The sequence below is a fragment of the Homalodisca vitripennis genome, chromosome X, assembly GCF_021130785.1.
Source record: "Homalodisca vitripennis isolate AUS2020 chromosome X, UT_GWSS_2.1, whole genome shotgun sequence".
Taxonomy (NCBI): Eukaryota; Metazoa; Arthropoda; class Insecta; order Hemiptera; family Cicadellidae; genus Homalodisca; species Homalodisca vitripennis.
In genome coordinates, this window is record NC_060215.1 from 1 (window position 1) to 19,638 (window position 19,638).

Below are 19,638 nucleotides of genomic sequence, written 5' to 3' on the forward strand. Positions count from 1 at the left end.
TCTATAGTTACACGTTACAATACACATAAATTGCCTTTGGTTAATGTTTCTATCATGTCACAGCGATATCCCGTTATCTTGTTAAATTATGGTTCTTGAATAGTAAAAATTTACTTTTAAGATTAATGAATTGTATGAACTAGTTTTAATATGAATTGTTTTAAATTTATAAGCGAACATTGTATTCTGAAATGGTTCACGACTACATGTATGTTTCCTTTAATCGCTCTAACATGTTGAGTGCTTACAAATGTACAAAAAACCTTTATTATTGAACCGATAACAGGTGGAGCCTAAAACTGAAAGTTTTTAATCTACCTTCACACAAATACTATTAGTCAACCCAATGGAATAATAAATAGATCAGCATAATCGTAATTTATTTATTTTTGTTATATTATATCAAGTAAAAACTTATCCAATATTATATTTGGGAAATTGTTTAGGTTATTAAATACATTTTCAAATACTTCTACATTGAATTGTACATTAAATTAGGATATTCGTTATGTTCATAGCTATTCATTGGACAAGTTAAAATTGATTATGTTCCAACTACTTTTTACTTTGTGAATTCTAATCTGTTTGTCTTTACTAATCTTCAGTACATTCTGACACTTCAAATTAGGAACAGTTTTTTTTTTATTATCTAGAATATAGTATAGTAATTATATCAACATAACGCAAGAATTTTAATTTTTTCACAATTTTGATTCTATGCTCTTTTATATACTTGAGAGTATAAATTAAATATATTATTACAGTGACAAACAATATTAAATGTTTTTAATACATAAACCATAAGAAATTAAGTAAAAAAATAATACTATTAAACATTTAATGCTTATATTTTACTTCTAATACATTTTATTTTATTATATATAAACTTTAGTAATGTCTTTACAAGATTCCAACTCATATGACCAAAACGAATGGGACATATTAATGATAATTACTTTCAAACTACATAACGAAATTACTTTTAATGCAACCGATAATTACAATTATCCTATATCCCATTTATTGCGTTTATAACCGGTGAGTAACGTATGACATGCCTTATAACTGTGAATTTACATTCAGTTTAGTACAATATGTGATTACCTAAACTAATTAACTATAAAGTTTTAATTCGCATACACGCATTTTCAGTATTGTTACTTTCCCATCTATTTTTGAGTTGTATGCACATTTTTTCAATAATAATAATAATCTTTTTACACTTTGTCAGTTATAATTTTATATGTTGTATAAATGTATGTTAATTAAGTTTTGTATTTTGTAATATATTAAAGAATACAAAGAAGGTATGAATGCATTTTAAAATGTGCACTAACAATGAAGGGTTGTGGTTTTAATAAGATTAAGAAATATAACTGCACATGCAACTTTCTTAAATTTATGACTTTATCATCTGAGAAATGCTGAGAGAGGGTTGTCGAAAAGACAATGTCTCCCAATATTACTTTAAGGCTTGAGAGAAAGGTGTACGGTGAGGCTGATGTGTATCCAGTTTGGCATAAGTTCAGATGATATAACTTGAGGCGTGTTCCTGATCAAGCCTTGAGGCTGGCAAGATAAGGTCGCTGAGGATAATCTTGTGTTTCCGATAACACCTTCCGGCTGACATAACAGCGTTTTACTAATACGCCGCTTTATCCTCAATACGACCTTGAAACTGGTTAAGAATATAAATTAAATTATTGATCATGGCTTGATGTTCGACGTACAGAGTGTCCCACAAGTAACTAGTAAAACTTCGCATGTGGTTTTCTCTCATAAAAATAATGAAAAAAGTTCATATGTTTATGTAAACATATGTCCGGAAACGCTTTGTTAGCGAACTACTACGGCCAAGAAAATATTTCACTGAAGTTTCTGGGAATAGACTGAAATAAATATAAATTCATGTTTTTATACTGTACAGTTAGGAGTTAAATTTATCGGACTTAATCGAGCAGTCCCATATGTCTAAAAACATCTGCAAGTACTCTCTAACAATTTAAAAAATAATGTGCCGGTGCGCTATCATTTTGGAATATTATTTGGTGACTTATTTCAAGTGGAACATCTCATCTTCAAGTAGAACTGGCAGTTGGTTCTCAAAAATTATTTATACACAAGACCAATAAGGTGGGTTTAAACCCAAAATGGGCCATTTAACTGGTATCCAATAATACCACATCATATATTTATTGAAAACGCAATTTCAAAGTTCTACTCTACAACTGCTTTTCGATTGTCAGTTGATCACCGGTGACTATTTTCCAAATTTAATGATGAAATGAATGAATGAATGATAATGAATGAAAACTAGGAAATGTGTTCTTAATATAAAACTTGTAGGCTAATTTCTGATATAACCTCACATATATTTTTCCCAACAAAATACTTTTTAAATTGTATTAATTATTTTTCATTGTGTTTTTTTATGTTTTGATGCAGAAAAAAGCAACAATTTGTTTTCAAAGGGTTAACATTTTTTTAATAACCCTTCTTTTTTTAAAGGCGTTTGTATAACACTACTGAGATATTGTTACGGCATTATAGCCCATAAGGTTTTAAATAATGTTGTGGATTTTGTAATCACTGACTTTATTCAGGACATGCGAATCTTCTTTAGAGTTATTATGTCACACGGTGCTGTACTATTTAAATGTTCTGTGATTAATGACATTAGAGTTTCCTTTATATTTGTTAATTTTTTCAGTATCAGATCTAGTGGAGGCTTGAGAAGTTTATCTTATTGATGCTGACAACTGGTAGGCGGAAACAATCTTATAATTAAAAATGAATGGCGAAATGTGTTGGTAAGCGCTAATCTCGATAACGGCTGGACCAATTCGCTTACCTAATTCTTTTTGTAAAATGTCCATTGAAATCCGAGGAAGGTTTTTATGAAGAAAAAGTTAAGAAAAGTTACCTGGAATATTTTGGAATTCAGAAAAAATTGTAGTTTTTACGTTTCATCATTCAAATTAAACTGGCACTAAACAGCTGTTGACAGCTATAGTTCGAAAAACTTTCTGAAACATCTGTTTTACATTTAAATGTTATCATTAATAAGTAAACAGTGCTTGAATCGGTAGTGTAATGCGGATAGTAAATAAAACATTAATATATAAACTTTACTCCAGATTGCGCCAGTGACGAATTAAAATCATCTAATGCATTAAAAGCTGTTAAAAACTAACCTTAATGAACAAAGTTATGAATGTTTTTTACATAAGTTATTTTAACTGGTGGGCTTCCTTGACATTATGAATATTACATTTCAATAATGGCTTATGGAAAAACAGAGAAATAAATACTGACATGCCTCAACGATTCATTCTTTCCCTGGCTACAATCCAAAAAAACAAGTGTAACAATCAACAACTTTAATAACGATAATTTTGGAATGTTGCATAATCTTAATAAGGATTTCCCCTTATACCGAAAGTACATAGTAAGTAGGTTGGACCTTCCCCTTGGTCGTATTAGGCTTTTCAGTCCTACTTGTGTGTGTATTTTCTTCATCAGGACAAGGCAAACTCAACTATGTCAACACGATTTTGACCAAAATAGATTTCTGAGAACTAGATAATCGAACGTATATAGTATTTTGATCGAGGCAATATGGCAAGCTAAACTGTGACATAGTAGGTTAAGTGAATTTAAAAACGGTCTTAAGTAGGCACTTTTTAACCGAAGTAGGAGCATATTGGTCCTACGCAAGTTATATATATTTTTTCTTCGTCAGAACAACAAGGCAAACTCTACTAAGGTACTGGAAATATCTTAGATCTGAAGTATATGACAAGGACTGGAAATACACGCTTTTTGACCGAAGTGAGTTTCCGAGACCTGTGTGATCCGAGATTTGTGTTTTTTTTTTATCGGGATGACAATGCAGATTCAGCTGTTACGTTATTGTATATGATGAATTAGAACCAGAAATGCTCCTACACGTGCCAAAACACGATATAATAAATAATAATTAAGTTAAAACTCTGATACTATTTACCATCAACTTAAATTATATCTACCTTATGTATGCCTACTTGTAATCTTCTTCTCAATTTATTCAAAAATTAAATTCTAGTCAAATCTAATTTTTCATACTGGCTGAAATATTTCCAAAATAGTTTTCTATTTGCATTTTATATTTTTTAACATTTTATTTATCTATGTTTTGTCCTTTTTAATTTGAAACTATTAGAACAAACTTCTGAGCAGTAATAAAATAATTATGTGCATTTTTGTAATGCTGTGCACGCTTTTCTGGCTCGTAAACCTGCGCCGCGCGAGTACTGAGAAGTTACTTCAACACTACATTGTTATTGTACTTTATTATGTAGGTCTACCTATGTATAAGTAAACATTTGGGTATTATGTGTTCTTAGGTTGGTACCACAAGCAAGACAACAATAATAGCAGCTGCTGAACAACAATTATTTGTTTTGTGTTTCTGTGTGTCACATAATCTAACCTAAAGTTCTTACATTGTGCTGTGTGAGTTTTATAAGTTGAGTGTGAGTTTCAGAATTATAATCTACTAATATATATGTTATTGTATTATATTATAACTATGCCTAGGTCAAGTAAACCTTTTAAAAGCCGAAAGAGGCAGTTTACTGGCATTAGAAAGCAAGACTGCTAAGTCTACTGACAACTTAGAAAATAGTGCTGTGCCTACTCCTGGCCCAAGTGCTCCTCAACCTAAGCAAGTTAGCTCTTCATAAAGGAAGTTGAGTGATTATTTGGCAGAGTATAATACATTTCAAGAAGATAACAATGCTATATTTGACCTTATAAGACTTGAAGATATGGAAAATTTACTTTCGCAGATTGTGACTTGTTCCAAATGTCTAAGCCCTCTTTCACTTACCGCTGGCAGTAGAGTAGGCCTGAAAGTAGTTATAAATATTATGTGTACAGGCTGTGGATATAGTGTCAGTGGAAGCAATAGTGGTGTGATTAAAAGCGGGCCTAAACCAAGTATAAACGAGCTTTGTCCCAAAGGTGCTGGCTGTTGGTGTAAGTATAATGTTGCTAAGGAAACTAATGAAGACTACGACCACAAAATTCATACTCATTTCCCTGAAATATTATGAAAAAAATTAAACCCATCTTCAAAGATTTGTCTTCTCCTGTGCTCTTACAAAAGTGTCTGCATAGTGGCACCCAAAAATCCTTGTGAGTCGCTCAACAGTGTGATCTGGAATATAATTCCAAAGTCTAATTTTGTGATGGTTTCTACACTTGAGTTTGGTGTTTATGAGGGTATAGCTACTTTTAACAATGGAAACATTACTAAATGTAAAATACTAGGAAAATTTGGAATCACACCGGGCATTAATTGCATAAAAATCTTGACATCCGTCGACCTAACGAAAATTTAAGAATCAGAGAAAGCTGTAGAAGAAATTAGAAAAAGTGCCGTAAGACGCAGCAGTGGGCTGAAAGGAAGTTGGAGGACCAGTTTGAGGAGCAGGAAAACCCAAATCAGCCTTCATATGCTGCCTGGATGTATTAAGGTAAACAGAATCCTCTATGTTATAGCAATACATGTTTTACTCACGATTCCCGAATATTTGTGTATTTTTTGCACATGTATCTGTATCTAAAAAACTATAAAATATATAAGCATGTTCAATTTTTATTCCAAATAATACGCCTAAACATTTTGAACAGACAACTTTTTGAAATACTGCTTGAAACAAAAAATATATCTGATCATATGAGGAAAAAATAACAAAATGTTATATATATTTTTATAAATTACCAAAACCTTTACCTGATGGAATTTGTATAACCCCTCTTCTAAAAATGTAAAGAAAAGGTTCATCTTAAAAATAAAACAAAAATTAGTGCTTTATCATTTATTCTACAGGAAAACAAAAATAATACAATCTTACGAGTGGGGATACCTTCAAAAATTACATTGAGGATGGTTAATCCTGCTCAAGATCTGTTTTCGACGGTGAGCAGTTCCGAACTTAATGTATGGAGATGGTGAGAGAAGTGGATCATCGAACTACAAGGTATCAGTGAACTACATCCAAACTATTTCTTTCGTGTACCTAGGAGAAGTAGTTGAAGGAGAATGTGTTACTTATTATTTCGGTTCTATACAAGAAGAGTGTGTTATACTGTTCAGTCATAATTATCAAACGGGTCATTATAAAAACTTACCACACTTCTAAAAATTACCACAACAATCTCCAAGCTAAGGAAAGTAGAAGAAAAATAAAAGAAAAAGTTTTTGATTAAGTACTTTGAGACAACCCAATAGCAAGAACGATTGCATAACAATAAACTAAATAATAATAAGCATTTTTAAGATTGAGGGCACACGTTTAATCTATATCCGGGTTAATCAAAATAGTCTGCTTACTTATATTCGAAATGTGCTAACACTGCTCAAAAAGTACTATAGAAAAAGGTGCTTTTGGAAAACAAGTAATATGTCTTCGTCATTTAAAGGATCTTCTTGGAAAATAAATCATAATTACCTGTACATTATAACCACTGTTAAAATATTTCAAAATATATCATTACTTATAACTATGACGTGTAACCCATGGCCACCTAAAATCGTATTATAAAATCTTGTGCAAGGACAAGCTGTTCAATACAAAACCGGATTTGTTTGTGCGTGTGTTTCATTATAAGCAACTTGGGTATTAAAATGAATCAATACACGCAAAAAAGGTTGCATGGCACATTTAATTAAGTAATACAGCTTTTAATATCGATTATCATTATATTTTTTAAACATGAAAACTGTATAAAAAGAAAGTGCGTCTTAAATAAAATACCAAGATAAACAGTATATATGTTAGATTGCAGAAACAATCCTCTTAGTGCTGCATGGTCGGTTATCAAGTATATTTTAGCACGCAAAGTGACAATTTTATATCCCTTTTAGAAATTATCATTGAATCTACAAAACTGTAAAATATGCCAAACATTGAAATGTCAAAAAATATGTTTATTACAGATTAATCTACACTTCAATCCGCATTGACCGCGGTGACTAAAAAGGTATTGGCGCGTATCATGCAGAGCTCAGCTAAAAATAACGACGACGTGGCTGCTTAAACAGTGCAGTAGGCACTCGGTAGCATCTCCTACCAAGCTGATAAATCCCTCGCTTGAAGCAGGAAACATCCCTGTTAGAAGTATAATAGCTATAGTGGTTCTATCTTTGAAAAAGTTGACCCACATGAAACAAACAATTATTAACCAATTTCAATACTTCATATATTTAGCTAAATGGTTAAAACAGGGCTTATAAGAAAGATAGGAAAACTTTCTAGACAGATATCATATGTTGGACTTGGAGCTATTCGGGTATAAAGAATTCACTATTGACGATGAAAACCATTTTTAGACTGTTATCGATGTAAATCCATCGAGGAGCGAGAATTTTTCTTTAGTTTTTTTTACCTATCCAAAGTCTTTGAATGTGTGAATCATGAGACTAGAGCAGAAGTTAACGTCATGCGGCACTAGTAGACTTCCACTCAAATTTCTTGTTTCTTACCTGGAAAAACCGAGACCAGAGGTCTCAACATTTAATGCTTTATTACCGCCTTAAAGTCTTGAAAACTTATTTATGAAATATCATCACCTTTTTCTAAATTTAAACTTTAAATATATTATGTACCATTGGTACAGTTTGGTGCAGTTTATTCAGACATGAATATTTACATGTGTTGTAATTTAAAAATTGATTCTGGATGTAAAATACTACTGTTTTGAGTTTCACTATTTATTGTAAATATGTAGTTATCTGTAAATATTTCTAGTCATAATAATCAGTTATTAAAAAATCAAAACTCCACAGGCTAAATAATTATATAAATAATTGTATTTTTAAATATGGTTCTGCCACGCATTTTCTCATTCAACATGTAGAGTTATTAGTAGCAATAAATAAGTAATTCATTTGAATTTCTCTGAATTAAAATTTTTCTGGATGGATAAACCAGACTTATAGGAGATTATTATTGAGTCACTGGTTTACACGTCAATGACACGTTCTGGGTCAACATCAGAAAAAAAATGTATAAGTGTCTTCTGTATTTAGATTGTATAATTGTAAGCGTTGTATAATTGTAATGTTTCATGTTTTTCTTCCGGCACGGTAGCTACACAGCAGATATTAGTTGCTGTGTCATGATTCTTTGATGTAAAAATATATTGTTTTATGTTAATTCGTTTATTAAAGGGTTATTACAAAGGTAATTAATTGTGTATTCAACCTGATTTTACCCCTTTTATGCAGTAAGACTAACTTTCTTGTGTAAAATATTTATATAGAGATTAACTTAGAAGTTTTTTGGTTATATTGTGTGCTATTAGATAAGATTAAAAGGTTCGTTGTCCTCACTGTAAAGTCTCTTAAGTTGACCTTGGGTTGTCTTAAAACATTTATTTTAGTGTTAAGAGTGATTTTCAAAAGTTTTATGGTAATATTGGCTACACAATTACAGCTAAGAAATTAAGGTACAATCCCAATTTAACTTTATCTGGAAACAATAATTTGTGCAATAACCTATCAAAATGAAGCCTTTAGAGCTTATGTTTAGTTATATTTTATTAGAAAAATATTATTGTTTCTTATCTCTTACTATTGATTTTATAATTAATTATTTGGATTTAAAATCTTACTTAAAAGTATTAATAATTTAGGCACATGAACTAAATTATTAATTTTAGTTAATTTAGTGTATGTTACTGTCCTAGCCCCAAATTTCACGGGTAACTACAATAATCGGTCTCACGATTTACCTCAACAACGTCTCTGTGAAGGGAGTACTTCTCCGTTATACAGCCCTTCTTCACTACACAGTTAACGGGTTGACTCCAAAAAAATTAAAACAAACTTGTGGACCTTTTATATTTATATTTGTAAGACCGTAAAACTTATCATTCAGGATCATTCCACCCCGCCCTTCTCCATTGAGTAGTGAGTCGAAACGTTTCAAATTGATATAAAAAGCATATACGTATATAAATTTGTATTTGTTATTTGTATTGGGTTACAATTTAATAAAGTACAGTATGCGATAATAATTTCTATGTTTTCAAAATCTTTTATAGCTAAGATGCACTTTGTAACGCGTGGTTATAGAAATGTAAATAATGTTATTGTATAGTTTATTTGTTTACACTTTATTAAATCATTATGTGCAGTATTATAAGTTCTCTATTTTAATCTTAACAATCGCCTCGAGATACTTCGTAATATATGGTTATAGAAATGGAAATATTGTTTGTATTGTTTATTAGGTTACACTTTAAGAAATATTAATGTTCAATAATACAAGTTCTCTATTTTAAACTTTATAGTAGGCACGAGGCACTTCAAACCACGTGGTTATATAAACGAAAACATTGATTTTGTATTGTTTATTGGGTTACACTTTAAGAAATCATAATGTTCAATTATACAAGTTCGCTATTTTAAACTTTATAGTAGGCACGAGGCACTTCAAACCACGTGGTTATATAAACGAAAACATTGATTTTGTATTGTTTATTGGGTTACACTTTAAGAAATCTTAATGTTTCAATTATACAAGTTCTTTATTTTAAAATTGATAGTAAGCACGATGCACTTCATACCGCGTGGTTAGTGAAATGATAACATGGTTTTGTATTGTTTATTGCGCTAAAATTTAGTAGAGTATAATATATAACAAAAGAAGTTCTCTATTTTAAAATGTATATAAAACGCATCTTGGTACCTCCACGTAATTAAATCAAAAGCAAACATCAGTTTGTAATTTTTATCAAGATTTAATAAATTATTACATTCAATATAACATTTCCCTGTGTGACATTTATAACGACGCACTCAAAACCACGAGGCAACAAAATATTAGAGCTTAATTTATGAAGGTTTCAGTTTAACGTCACAGGTCAAGTGATAATCTAATATTCTTGATAGTCGACTGTTAACGAATAAAATATTAATTTTTACCAAAAACAGGTTTTTGTTCAACTTTACAATATTTACTTGGTGGTAGTGATGCAGTATTGAAAAATGAGAGAGTATTTAACACGGGTTAACATGCTGTGTGACATATTTTATGCGTTTAAATAATGTTTACACTGTAACTTTAGCTATCAACTTTAGTTTAACTTTACCCCGATACCACGAAGAGATACAAAATAACAAACAATGCTGTTTTAAATTGATTTTATTACATTGAGTAACGTATCGTTTTTGTAATTTACGATCAATTTGAGCGTGACTCACTTTCTCATTAGGTGTCATATTTTCTTTCTTAAATTTGACAATTTCCCTCGATCATAATTACCCCTTACTGAGAAATGGAAGATTGGCCAGAGCATGTAAATATTTTTTTGTCAAATATTTGGAGGGTTTCCATTGAAATGTACTGTAGGATCAGATGGACAGAAACAGCTTTGCTCTACTCCAATGTCACAACTGTGGAGCGTTAGTCTTGTTTTATTTAATTTTTTGACATCAATGCTATGGGCATACAAATGGTATAAGATGATCACAATAGACTCAAAATTCTTGTATAAAGAACACAAATTGTTCATGATATTTGTGTTGGTGGGAGGAATAGCTATAATGGCTATGGTAATTGTCTTGTTCTTCAGCTACAATCGAAAACAAATGTGATTTGTTCGCATCCATTATGTTCTTGATATGTTCGACAGAAACCTGAAAGTAACCACAAAAAGCGCAAAACGCCACGATGAAGATGGTTGCCACTTGTATTGTGGTCTCAGCTCTTATGTCAATTTTTACTCTGCTTCGGATTATGTATTCCCTAAAGATAAACTTAAGGGGACCTTGTAGTCCCTATACTGCGCATGTTAAAAATGTAATGTTTAGGTACCCTTAGAACAAGAACTACTTGGTGTACACATGTAAAACTTTGTACATTGCTTATTTGTATCTTTCTGAGTAATTTTAACTTATCCATAAGTAAATATAACGTTAAAACAAAAAAATTACGTACAAATAAAAAAACCACTAAAATTTTAAATTTTTTGCTTATAAATATATTTTTTTTAATTTTTTTTGAAAGTTTTAACAATTTAATTATAGTTAACATTGTAGGGCACACAGATATACATAACATAAAAAAATTCAGACTGATAACCAAAGAGGTTAATGAAAAAAGTGTACCTGAGTGTCAGGAAAAGTGATTTTCCGGTAGGAGCCAAAAACTGCAAACTTGTCCTTTTGTCACACTAAAAGAGTCCAGCACCATACACAACAGTTTTTTTCTTCTTCCATATCTTCCCTTTTCCTTTTAGCATTTCGTTTTAGTTTTCTTTTATTTTTAAAGCATTCTAAGGCTGCTTTGTTGGCATTTAAAACCCTATTTTGATCAATTTGTTTTAGGCCCACTACACAATTTCCTCCAGCATTACCACATAGTTTCTGAATAACTTGTACCTTACCCAGAGCACCACAGTTAAATGCAATTATGGCATCTAAAACTCCAACTTTTAATGTTTTTATTCCAACAAAGTTGTTTTTGGGAATTCTCGTCCAGATGACGTTATTAAATGACTCGTTTGGATTTTGTTTGCGGCCATGAAGACATTTTTGAAGTAAATTTGTATTTGAAAGGTCCTTAAAAATATGTTTTATTTCCAGCATAATAGGCTCAGGCACTGCATTTTTATGGGTATATTTATCACCTGACAACAGGCACTTTTGGTATTTGCACCATGACGATTCACCCTTTGGGCAAAGTTCGTGCTGGGGAGAGTTGTCAGTCGAAAGCAGATGAAAATATATCGCCCACACCGCCTTTCTCATTTTATCAACATTTTCAAGGTTGTCTCGGATTGCTTTACCATAATATGTTTGAATACTGTCAATAATTGCATCAGTAAGCCTACCATGACCTGAAATAGGTTTCCCATCATTTAACTTTTGGCCTCGTAGTTTGGTTTTCAATCTACGTAAACGACTACTCATCCTTTTTTGGACGTGTCCAATACACTCCAACTTACTGATTCGAATACTATCACCATATGGCTTGGCCTGCTCAACAGATGAAAAAGCAGAGCTGTCACCGTCACCTAGATATTTTGTATACCTAACACCCCGTTTTTCTTCTGATCGCTTGAAAACCTCAATTGCTGCTGCTACCTCCATGCCTCCGCTCGATCCGACATAGTTTTTGCTACATTTTTCTCGGTGGGATTCACTAGTTTTAGTTTTATTATTACAAGAGCAGTATTTAGATAGAACAACTGCATCTAAAACTTTCCCAGTGTCCATACTTGTTACGGAAAATACACCATTCAGGGATGTGTGGCCGCGCTTCTGCCACGTACCGTCAAATACACCTGCGATATCTTTCTCCCCTTCATTTTCTAAAACAGCTTCTTAGGCAGCTTGGGTCATTGTAGCCTCAGCTATTTCTTCAGTAGCTTCATGAATAATTTCGTTATAAAGCTGAAACCTACTGGGTGGCTTTGGAAGATCCATGACCGCACACAACATATCCGCTGCAAGCCTTCCCTTTACCGATGGATCGGAATCCATAAACACAGCGTAAGTTAATATCAAAGAAGCCCTTTTCAGTTTTACTGCTACGGTACTGTAAAAGTAGTTTTCATAGCCACATGCATTACAAACCAAACCTAGTTGTACAGCAAGCCCCATACGGCTTTCTGGGATTTCAACGATTTGTAACCCAAGATTGTTGCAGTCGACGCACTTTGTTGAGGAAAGAAATAGGTTGTTTAAAATTTCTAGATTTAAAATATAATTTCCTTTTGTATTTTTACTGGTAAGTACTCACTGTCATCTCCACACATAGGTAAATATATCAATTTACTTTTAGAGGCAGAATTGTTCAGATCAGAAGTTGAGGTTTCCTCAGTTGTACTTAGGCTAGGCTCTGACTCACTAGGTAAAATGTCGTTTGAACTGGTACTATTATTGGTAGTGACTTTACCAAGAGTAAATCGGTTCCCTTTAAACTTGTTCTTGCCAAACTTTTTATTTCGAGGCATTGTAACACAACTTTAAATGTCAAATTAACAAAACACCACGTAAAAGATTGATGTCAACAACAAACATAACCAAACTCAGTGAATCAACAATATCATATGTTTTGGAAGCAGATTGTTGTTGAAACATAAAGCTTGAAAAGACCAAGGTAACATTACATAGAGTAAAGATGGAAGGTATAACTGACAGTATTATTACTATATATAATCATGGAATTGTTCTGACATAATGGCTAAGTGAGATTTGAGAGGTAAGGAAAATCTAGGTCGGTAGGGCATTCTTTAAATATTTTTTTAAAGTTGTAAATACACATTAAATATCAAAGTGTTATATATCAAAATGCTCGGAAATATATGTAGAATCAAAAAATATATAAAACTAAAATTTAATTTTTTTTTAATTTTTTGACTACAAGGTTCCTAAGCTTTCAAGAGAAACAAACAAAGAAACGTTCTTTACATCTGTATGATTTGTGCGATCTGCGCTGTAGCTGTGTTCTATGTTCACTATAGTCACATCACTCAGAGTATAGCTGCAAGGTTCATGAATGTAAGCTACAAGATAGAGCAAGTCGTAGTCAGGAACAATTTCAGAAGTTTGATGCCATACCAAATCCTAGTCTCAGGTATTAGTTGTTGTGAGATATTGTAAATATTTTATAAATAAATTTTAGCTATAGTATATATTAGTAAATAATAATATCCATACCATACATGATATACCTCTCATTATATGATCAATATTATTGTGTAATATTGTAAATTGTATGATTCTTTTAAACATATAAAATTTCGAGACTGTATAACGAATAAACTATAATGAATCTGCTTTCATTTTACCCTTTACATTGAGCTGATAAACTAAAATAACAGGGACTATTGAAAGTCATAAAATAATAGTTGCTATTTAAACAAGGTCAAGAAATAAAGTAAACAAAATAGAAATGTTTATATAACAATAATTTTTTTCGTATAATGTTGGATGCACTAAGTTGAAATAAATGTGATATTTAATTTTGAAAATAAAATATATAAAATCAAGTTAAGAAAGTTAGGAAATAAAACGCTCTTTGTCTTATCCGCTTTCAATAAAAGGATCCTATGATATTTCTTTGATTTTTTTATCAATCTTTCAAAATTATAAATACTTATCCTCCTACCTATACTGTTCTAAGAGAGAGAGAATAATATTTACGAGTAAAATAAAAAGTTATTTAACAGTAAAATTCAAAATAAACTTATAGTTTACATTTTAAAAACAAATTATTATATATTACAAAATTAACCAATATCTTTCTTGACGTGCTTGACAAAGGTCCGGTTACAATAATATAAGTTATAGGTAATAAATATTTTATATTAGTCAAAATATTAAAATAAAGTACTAATTATTAATACATAAAAACAATAATAGAACACCTTTCAACTCTGTAGCATCTTTGAAATAAACGATCTTATAATCTCTATTCAAACAGGACATTATTGTAATATGTTTAAATTATTAGGGATGTTTCTAAGTAATCTAACCCCAGAATACTGCAGAAGGCCACTACAGCCGAGTAATGTTGGGCGTTGCCACAGGTAAACACAAGAAATCACGAATTATCGTGGTTTATAGGTGCGCCATATATTAAACTAAATATATACTATAAAATTAAAATGTGTGTTTTAAAATTAATATGACATTAAAACCAATTTATAATTAAACTATTTAAATTTTAAATCAGTATAATACGTTTAAAGACGTATAGCACCTGAGATACATTAATTTTAAACGTCGCAGTATCATTGAGAGAATTAATTGGGTACTAAATGCATACTTTTGCACTTTTCATTTACTGGTATTTGTTATTAAAATTTCAAATTCACAAAAACGTATACGGTTGTTAATATTGAAGATTTATTTGCCTTTTCAATTCATAAAAATTAGTTGAAAATTCTAAATCATGAACCTAAAACTCAACAGAAGGGTTTGATGTACAAGAGAACAACAGATGTTGTGCTGCTCACAAACAAAAAAATTCTGTTCTATTTCTGTATACTTGTGATTGTCACGATCTAGCATGATTATTTTTTTTATTTGTTCGATATGATTTAAGGCGAGGGTGGTAGTATGCGTATGAATAGTGACAAACTTACTTAATATGAACGATATTATAAATTTTACAATAATTTTGATCTTATTTCCTCCCTCAGTTAAATAATAGTAACAAAAACCATATTAAGGTATAAATTACTTTAAAAAGTAGTAATATAATTGAATTATTTAAATATTAAAAAAAAAGCAGTCATTTAAGTAAGTTTACTACCCATGATTGTCACGAGTCTTTATAAAAAAATATCGAAAATATAGATGTCATCACAAAGTAAAGGAATAAAAAACTAGACTATTATTCCTTGAAATATATAATTTACTATTAACCGGAATTGATTCCTCACCTAGTAATCTTCAATCTTAGAATAAATTCTTATTGCTTGTTACAGAAGGACACACTTCCGCTGGCAGGATAAAGGCTCTGATCCGGGACTACTGGCTGCTGTGTGATACTGTCCGAGAAGCTAACGCTTTCTACGGCGACCAGCTCTTGGCAGTTGTACTCACGTCTTTCTTTAGTACCGTAGTCTCTCTCTCAGCCGTTGTCATATATTATACTCAAGAAAATATTACTGGCACCATTAATGCAGGAATTTGGTCTTTGGCGAACATTTCTCTCTTGCTCCTGTTGTCTTATCTGAGCACAAACGTTACTGAATCGGTATGTACTGTAGACATTCACAGTTATAATAGTACGTAGTCTTTAAAAACTAATATTATTTCAACATAGCAAAATATTTGATGTAAATGTAACGTATTCTTAATTACAGCTCATTGTTCGGATTACAAAACGGTAGTTTGTTTGCTGGGAATTTAAGTCAGAGTGATTTTTCAGGCAGAAGAGATGAAACGCACTGTCTGTAGGCTGGTCAACATGGAAACAGACGATGAACTACAAGAACAGGTTAGTATTTCTTTAAAATGTTTTATACCAAGGGTTTTGTAAACAAGAGCTGTCTTTATTCAATACTACTGTAAATATATTATATCCTTATTAATATATATATATATATATATTATATATATATATATATATATATATATATATATATATATATACAAGATTTAGAAGACGTATTTTTCCCAGTACAGAATATTATGAAGTCTTTAATTTTAATCAACGTTATAGATAATTCGACATTCTACAGATAGGATACTTTTTCATCTTTAACTATCTGAATTCTTTTATAAAAAAGTTTTTAAATTTAGTATTAAACTGCCTAGAAAGTAAATAACAAACACAAACGCACAAACACACTTATTAGTGTATATATTTTAAGGGCACTAATTATTAGCTTCATTAGACGGGCTTTCAAGAATCTTGTTCATATATGAAATAACTAAAATATACACCTTTTCACAAGGGGCTGTACAGTCCTGTACTTTGTCAATTTAGCATATAAAATCATGACTTCTACCGAAAGGGGCGTGAAAGGTTTAGCAATATTACAATGTTGGAAGGCAAGCCACGTTTTATATATGTTATTATAAGAAAAACTCTGTAATAAAAACTGAATCTTCCAGTTAATTATGTGTACATAGGAGTCTTCTAACATCTTATATGAGTTCAATCCAAAAATAATAGCAAATTGGTGTTACCTTTAAACTAAATCAAGAACTAGTTCTTTTCTTATTGATTTCTGTAATGCAAATTATTTAAAGTAGTTATATATAGGAATAATAATGCTGTTGAATCTATTATTCTTCTTTATATTGTTTTCCGTGTTTTGTATTTATCGGGCAAGAAAGATTCCTAGGGTATGTGTGAAAACAATAAATATAGTGTTTTTATAAAATAATACCACATATCTGTAAATAAAAAAGAATAGTTGGATATTATTTTAGCAAGCCCCTACCGTCATTTCGTAATTATTATTGTAACCAAGAGTTTATAACTTATAAAGCTATATTATTAACTGTTTTATGGTAAATGAATTATATAAAACGTGATATTTGTTTCAGTTGAGGAATTCTTACTCCAGTTGTCCAACCAGAAAGTGGAGCTTTCTGCATGTGGATTTTTCAACATAAACTATCAAACTCTAACCTCAGTAAGAATTTTGAGACCAAGTTTTCTTTCTATTTTTAAGATTGTAGTTAAAATAAAAACGCATGGTTTGGTATGAGTTGTAAGACACCACATTTAATAAATATGTCTAATGGTATTTATAACGTACGTATGTAGAATCTAATTGTGGACATTCTTTGTTGCACAGGTTACAGGAAAACCGATATGTTACTTCAATTTGGGCAACCCTATAGCTATTTAGTTTCGGCATATCACTAACCGGAAATGTCGACATAATTGGTAGAAGAGTCTATCGATAGGTCTAGTCTACTGCGAATGTTACATGTTGGAGTGGTTGGAGAACCCTTAGTGTTGAAGGTTTTTACTTTCATTGGCATGCAGGAGTGACGACCACTGCCCGCTTTGAATGGAGGAGCTGGAACAAAGCTAGCCTCCCCTTTTTCCAAGGAGACATTACTGAGATATAACACTTTATCCCTCCTTATGGGACCTCAATAGAAGGCAATCCCTCCTTCTTTACCCATCATGAATATAAAGTCACACAGCAAGCAAGCAGAAACGTCCCTTTAGGACTAAGTGTAAAATGATGTTTCTCACCTTCTTGTCCTGAGTGAAATATTTTACACAACCACTTAGACCGAGCTGCAAATGCAATACCTATATGTTGCCGTTGGTTGCGTATTAATCATGGCACTGAATAAATTTACTGCTCTCACCCAGCACCTTGCGTAAAACCTACAAAATATGACACTACGCACTCCATCAAATTCAACAACGTCACCAACATGACAGTCTCAAATGACATCTTCCCTCGACCACCATCACACATAATATCCACTCTCATCAGACGATTCATTCCAGTCGGCTGTTTCGTAGCACAGACAGCTGATCGATAGGCCAGCTGATTGTGACATAGAGCGGCAATCTGTAGTTACCGGTCACACAGTCACTGGCACTGTCTGTCGCAGCATTAACCTACATATGAAACTTTACCCGTCGACAATCTGTAGTCACCGGCCACACAGTCACTGTCACTGCTGTCGTAGCATTTACCCGACATGTGAAATTTTACCACTCAGTAACCCTTAAAGATTTTTCTATCAGTAGGTTCATTTTTTGTTTATCTAACGAGTTTATTCTCTTTTACAGATGGCGGGAGCAATAACCACTTATATGGTTTTCCTGATACAACTTGAGTCTTTAAAGTAAATGGACCTTATATTACGTTGATTCACCTGAGGCAACATTCAACATTAGTAGCACATTAATAATGTACTGTCTCAGTCTGGCCATACTGCAGGCAAAATATTTTGGTGTTAAAATGTAATAGATCAATTTATTGTTGGTAATACTGAATATCGGTAATAATGAAATTACGTAAATAAATATAACTTTGAATTAGTTTAATAATGAATAGTCTAACCGAGTAATATTTCTTTCTGATCGTATTTACATATTATATCTTGCGTATTTTTTTAAAAACTACTGCAATCTCAAATAGAACATGGCACGGTCAACAATATCATCCATAATAACTTCACTGCTCAACAATTTGCATTCATCTAGGTCAAAACATTTGTTAAAAAGCTCTAAGATCTACTTAAGTAAACAGTGCAGAAAAACAATGCTTTTTGAATTTGAACAAGGGGCAGCCCCTATGCATTTCATTCGAGTGCAATATTTAACGTTTGGACGCAGATTCAGATGTCTGGTTGGAATGCAAACTGTAATTTTGTTTAGTGTACATTTTTATCGCCTTGTGACTAAAAAACTAATTCGTTGATAATTCAAAACTTTCGCAATTTAAAGGATTTATATTTAGACAGAATTTATCGTTCTCGTTTTTGTATGATGTAAAATATAGATTTTAGGATCCAATTACACCTTATAATGTAAAATAATGTCGTAGGATTACCACACCAGTAGAAATATATCGCATTACCGATCAATTTATCTTGTTAGAACGTCTTCATGCTGACTTTGATGTCATTAAAATAGTTGAATGCGATGTTGCTAATAGTTCCCCGTGACATTAATGTTAGCATTATACACAATATATCACACAAACATATACACATGTCATATTTAAGGTAAAAAGTCTAACTATGTCATGCACGTATTAAATGTCATGAACATTAATTTGCCTTCGAAAATTCTCTCTTGTAGAATTTGTCTTATTATATTTAAATATAGCAATGAATTTGAAATGCTACTAATCACAAAAATAATTAGTTATAGAGTGAATCTGATATCGTTTTCTGTTAGAAGAATTCCTAACAATGGTCAATAGGTATTAATGCCAAATTTGATAATTGGATCAAATTTACTTCAAGCCAGTCACGAAAAAATATATCTTATGGTAATACTTACCAATTTACTAACTACAGACAATCTGTACATTAATGCTTTTATAAATGAGTAAAAAAGTTGATATAAGATATTAAGTGTACATATAACTACGTTATTGATATTAATTATAATTTATTTGTTACTACTTATGAATTAA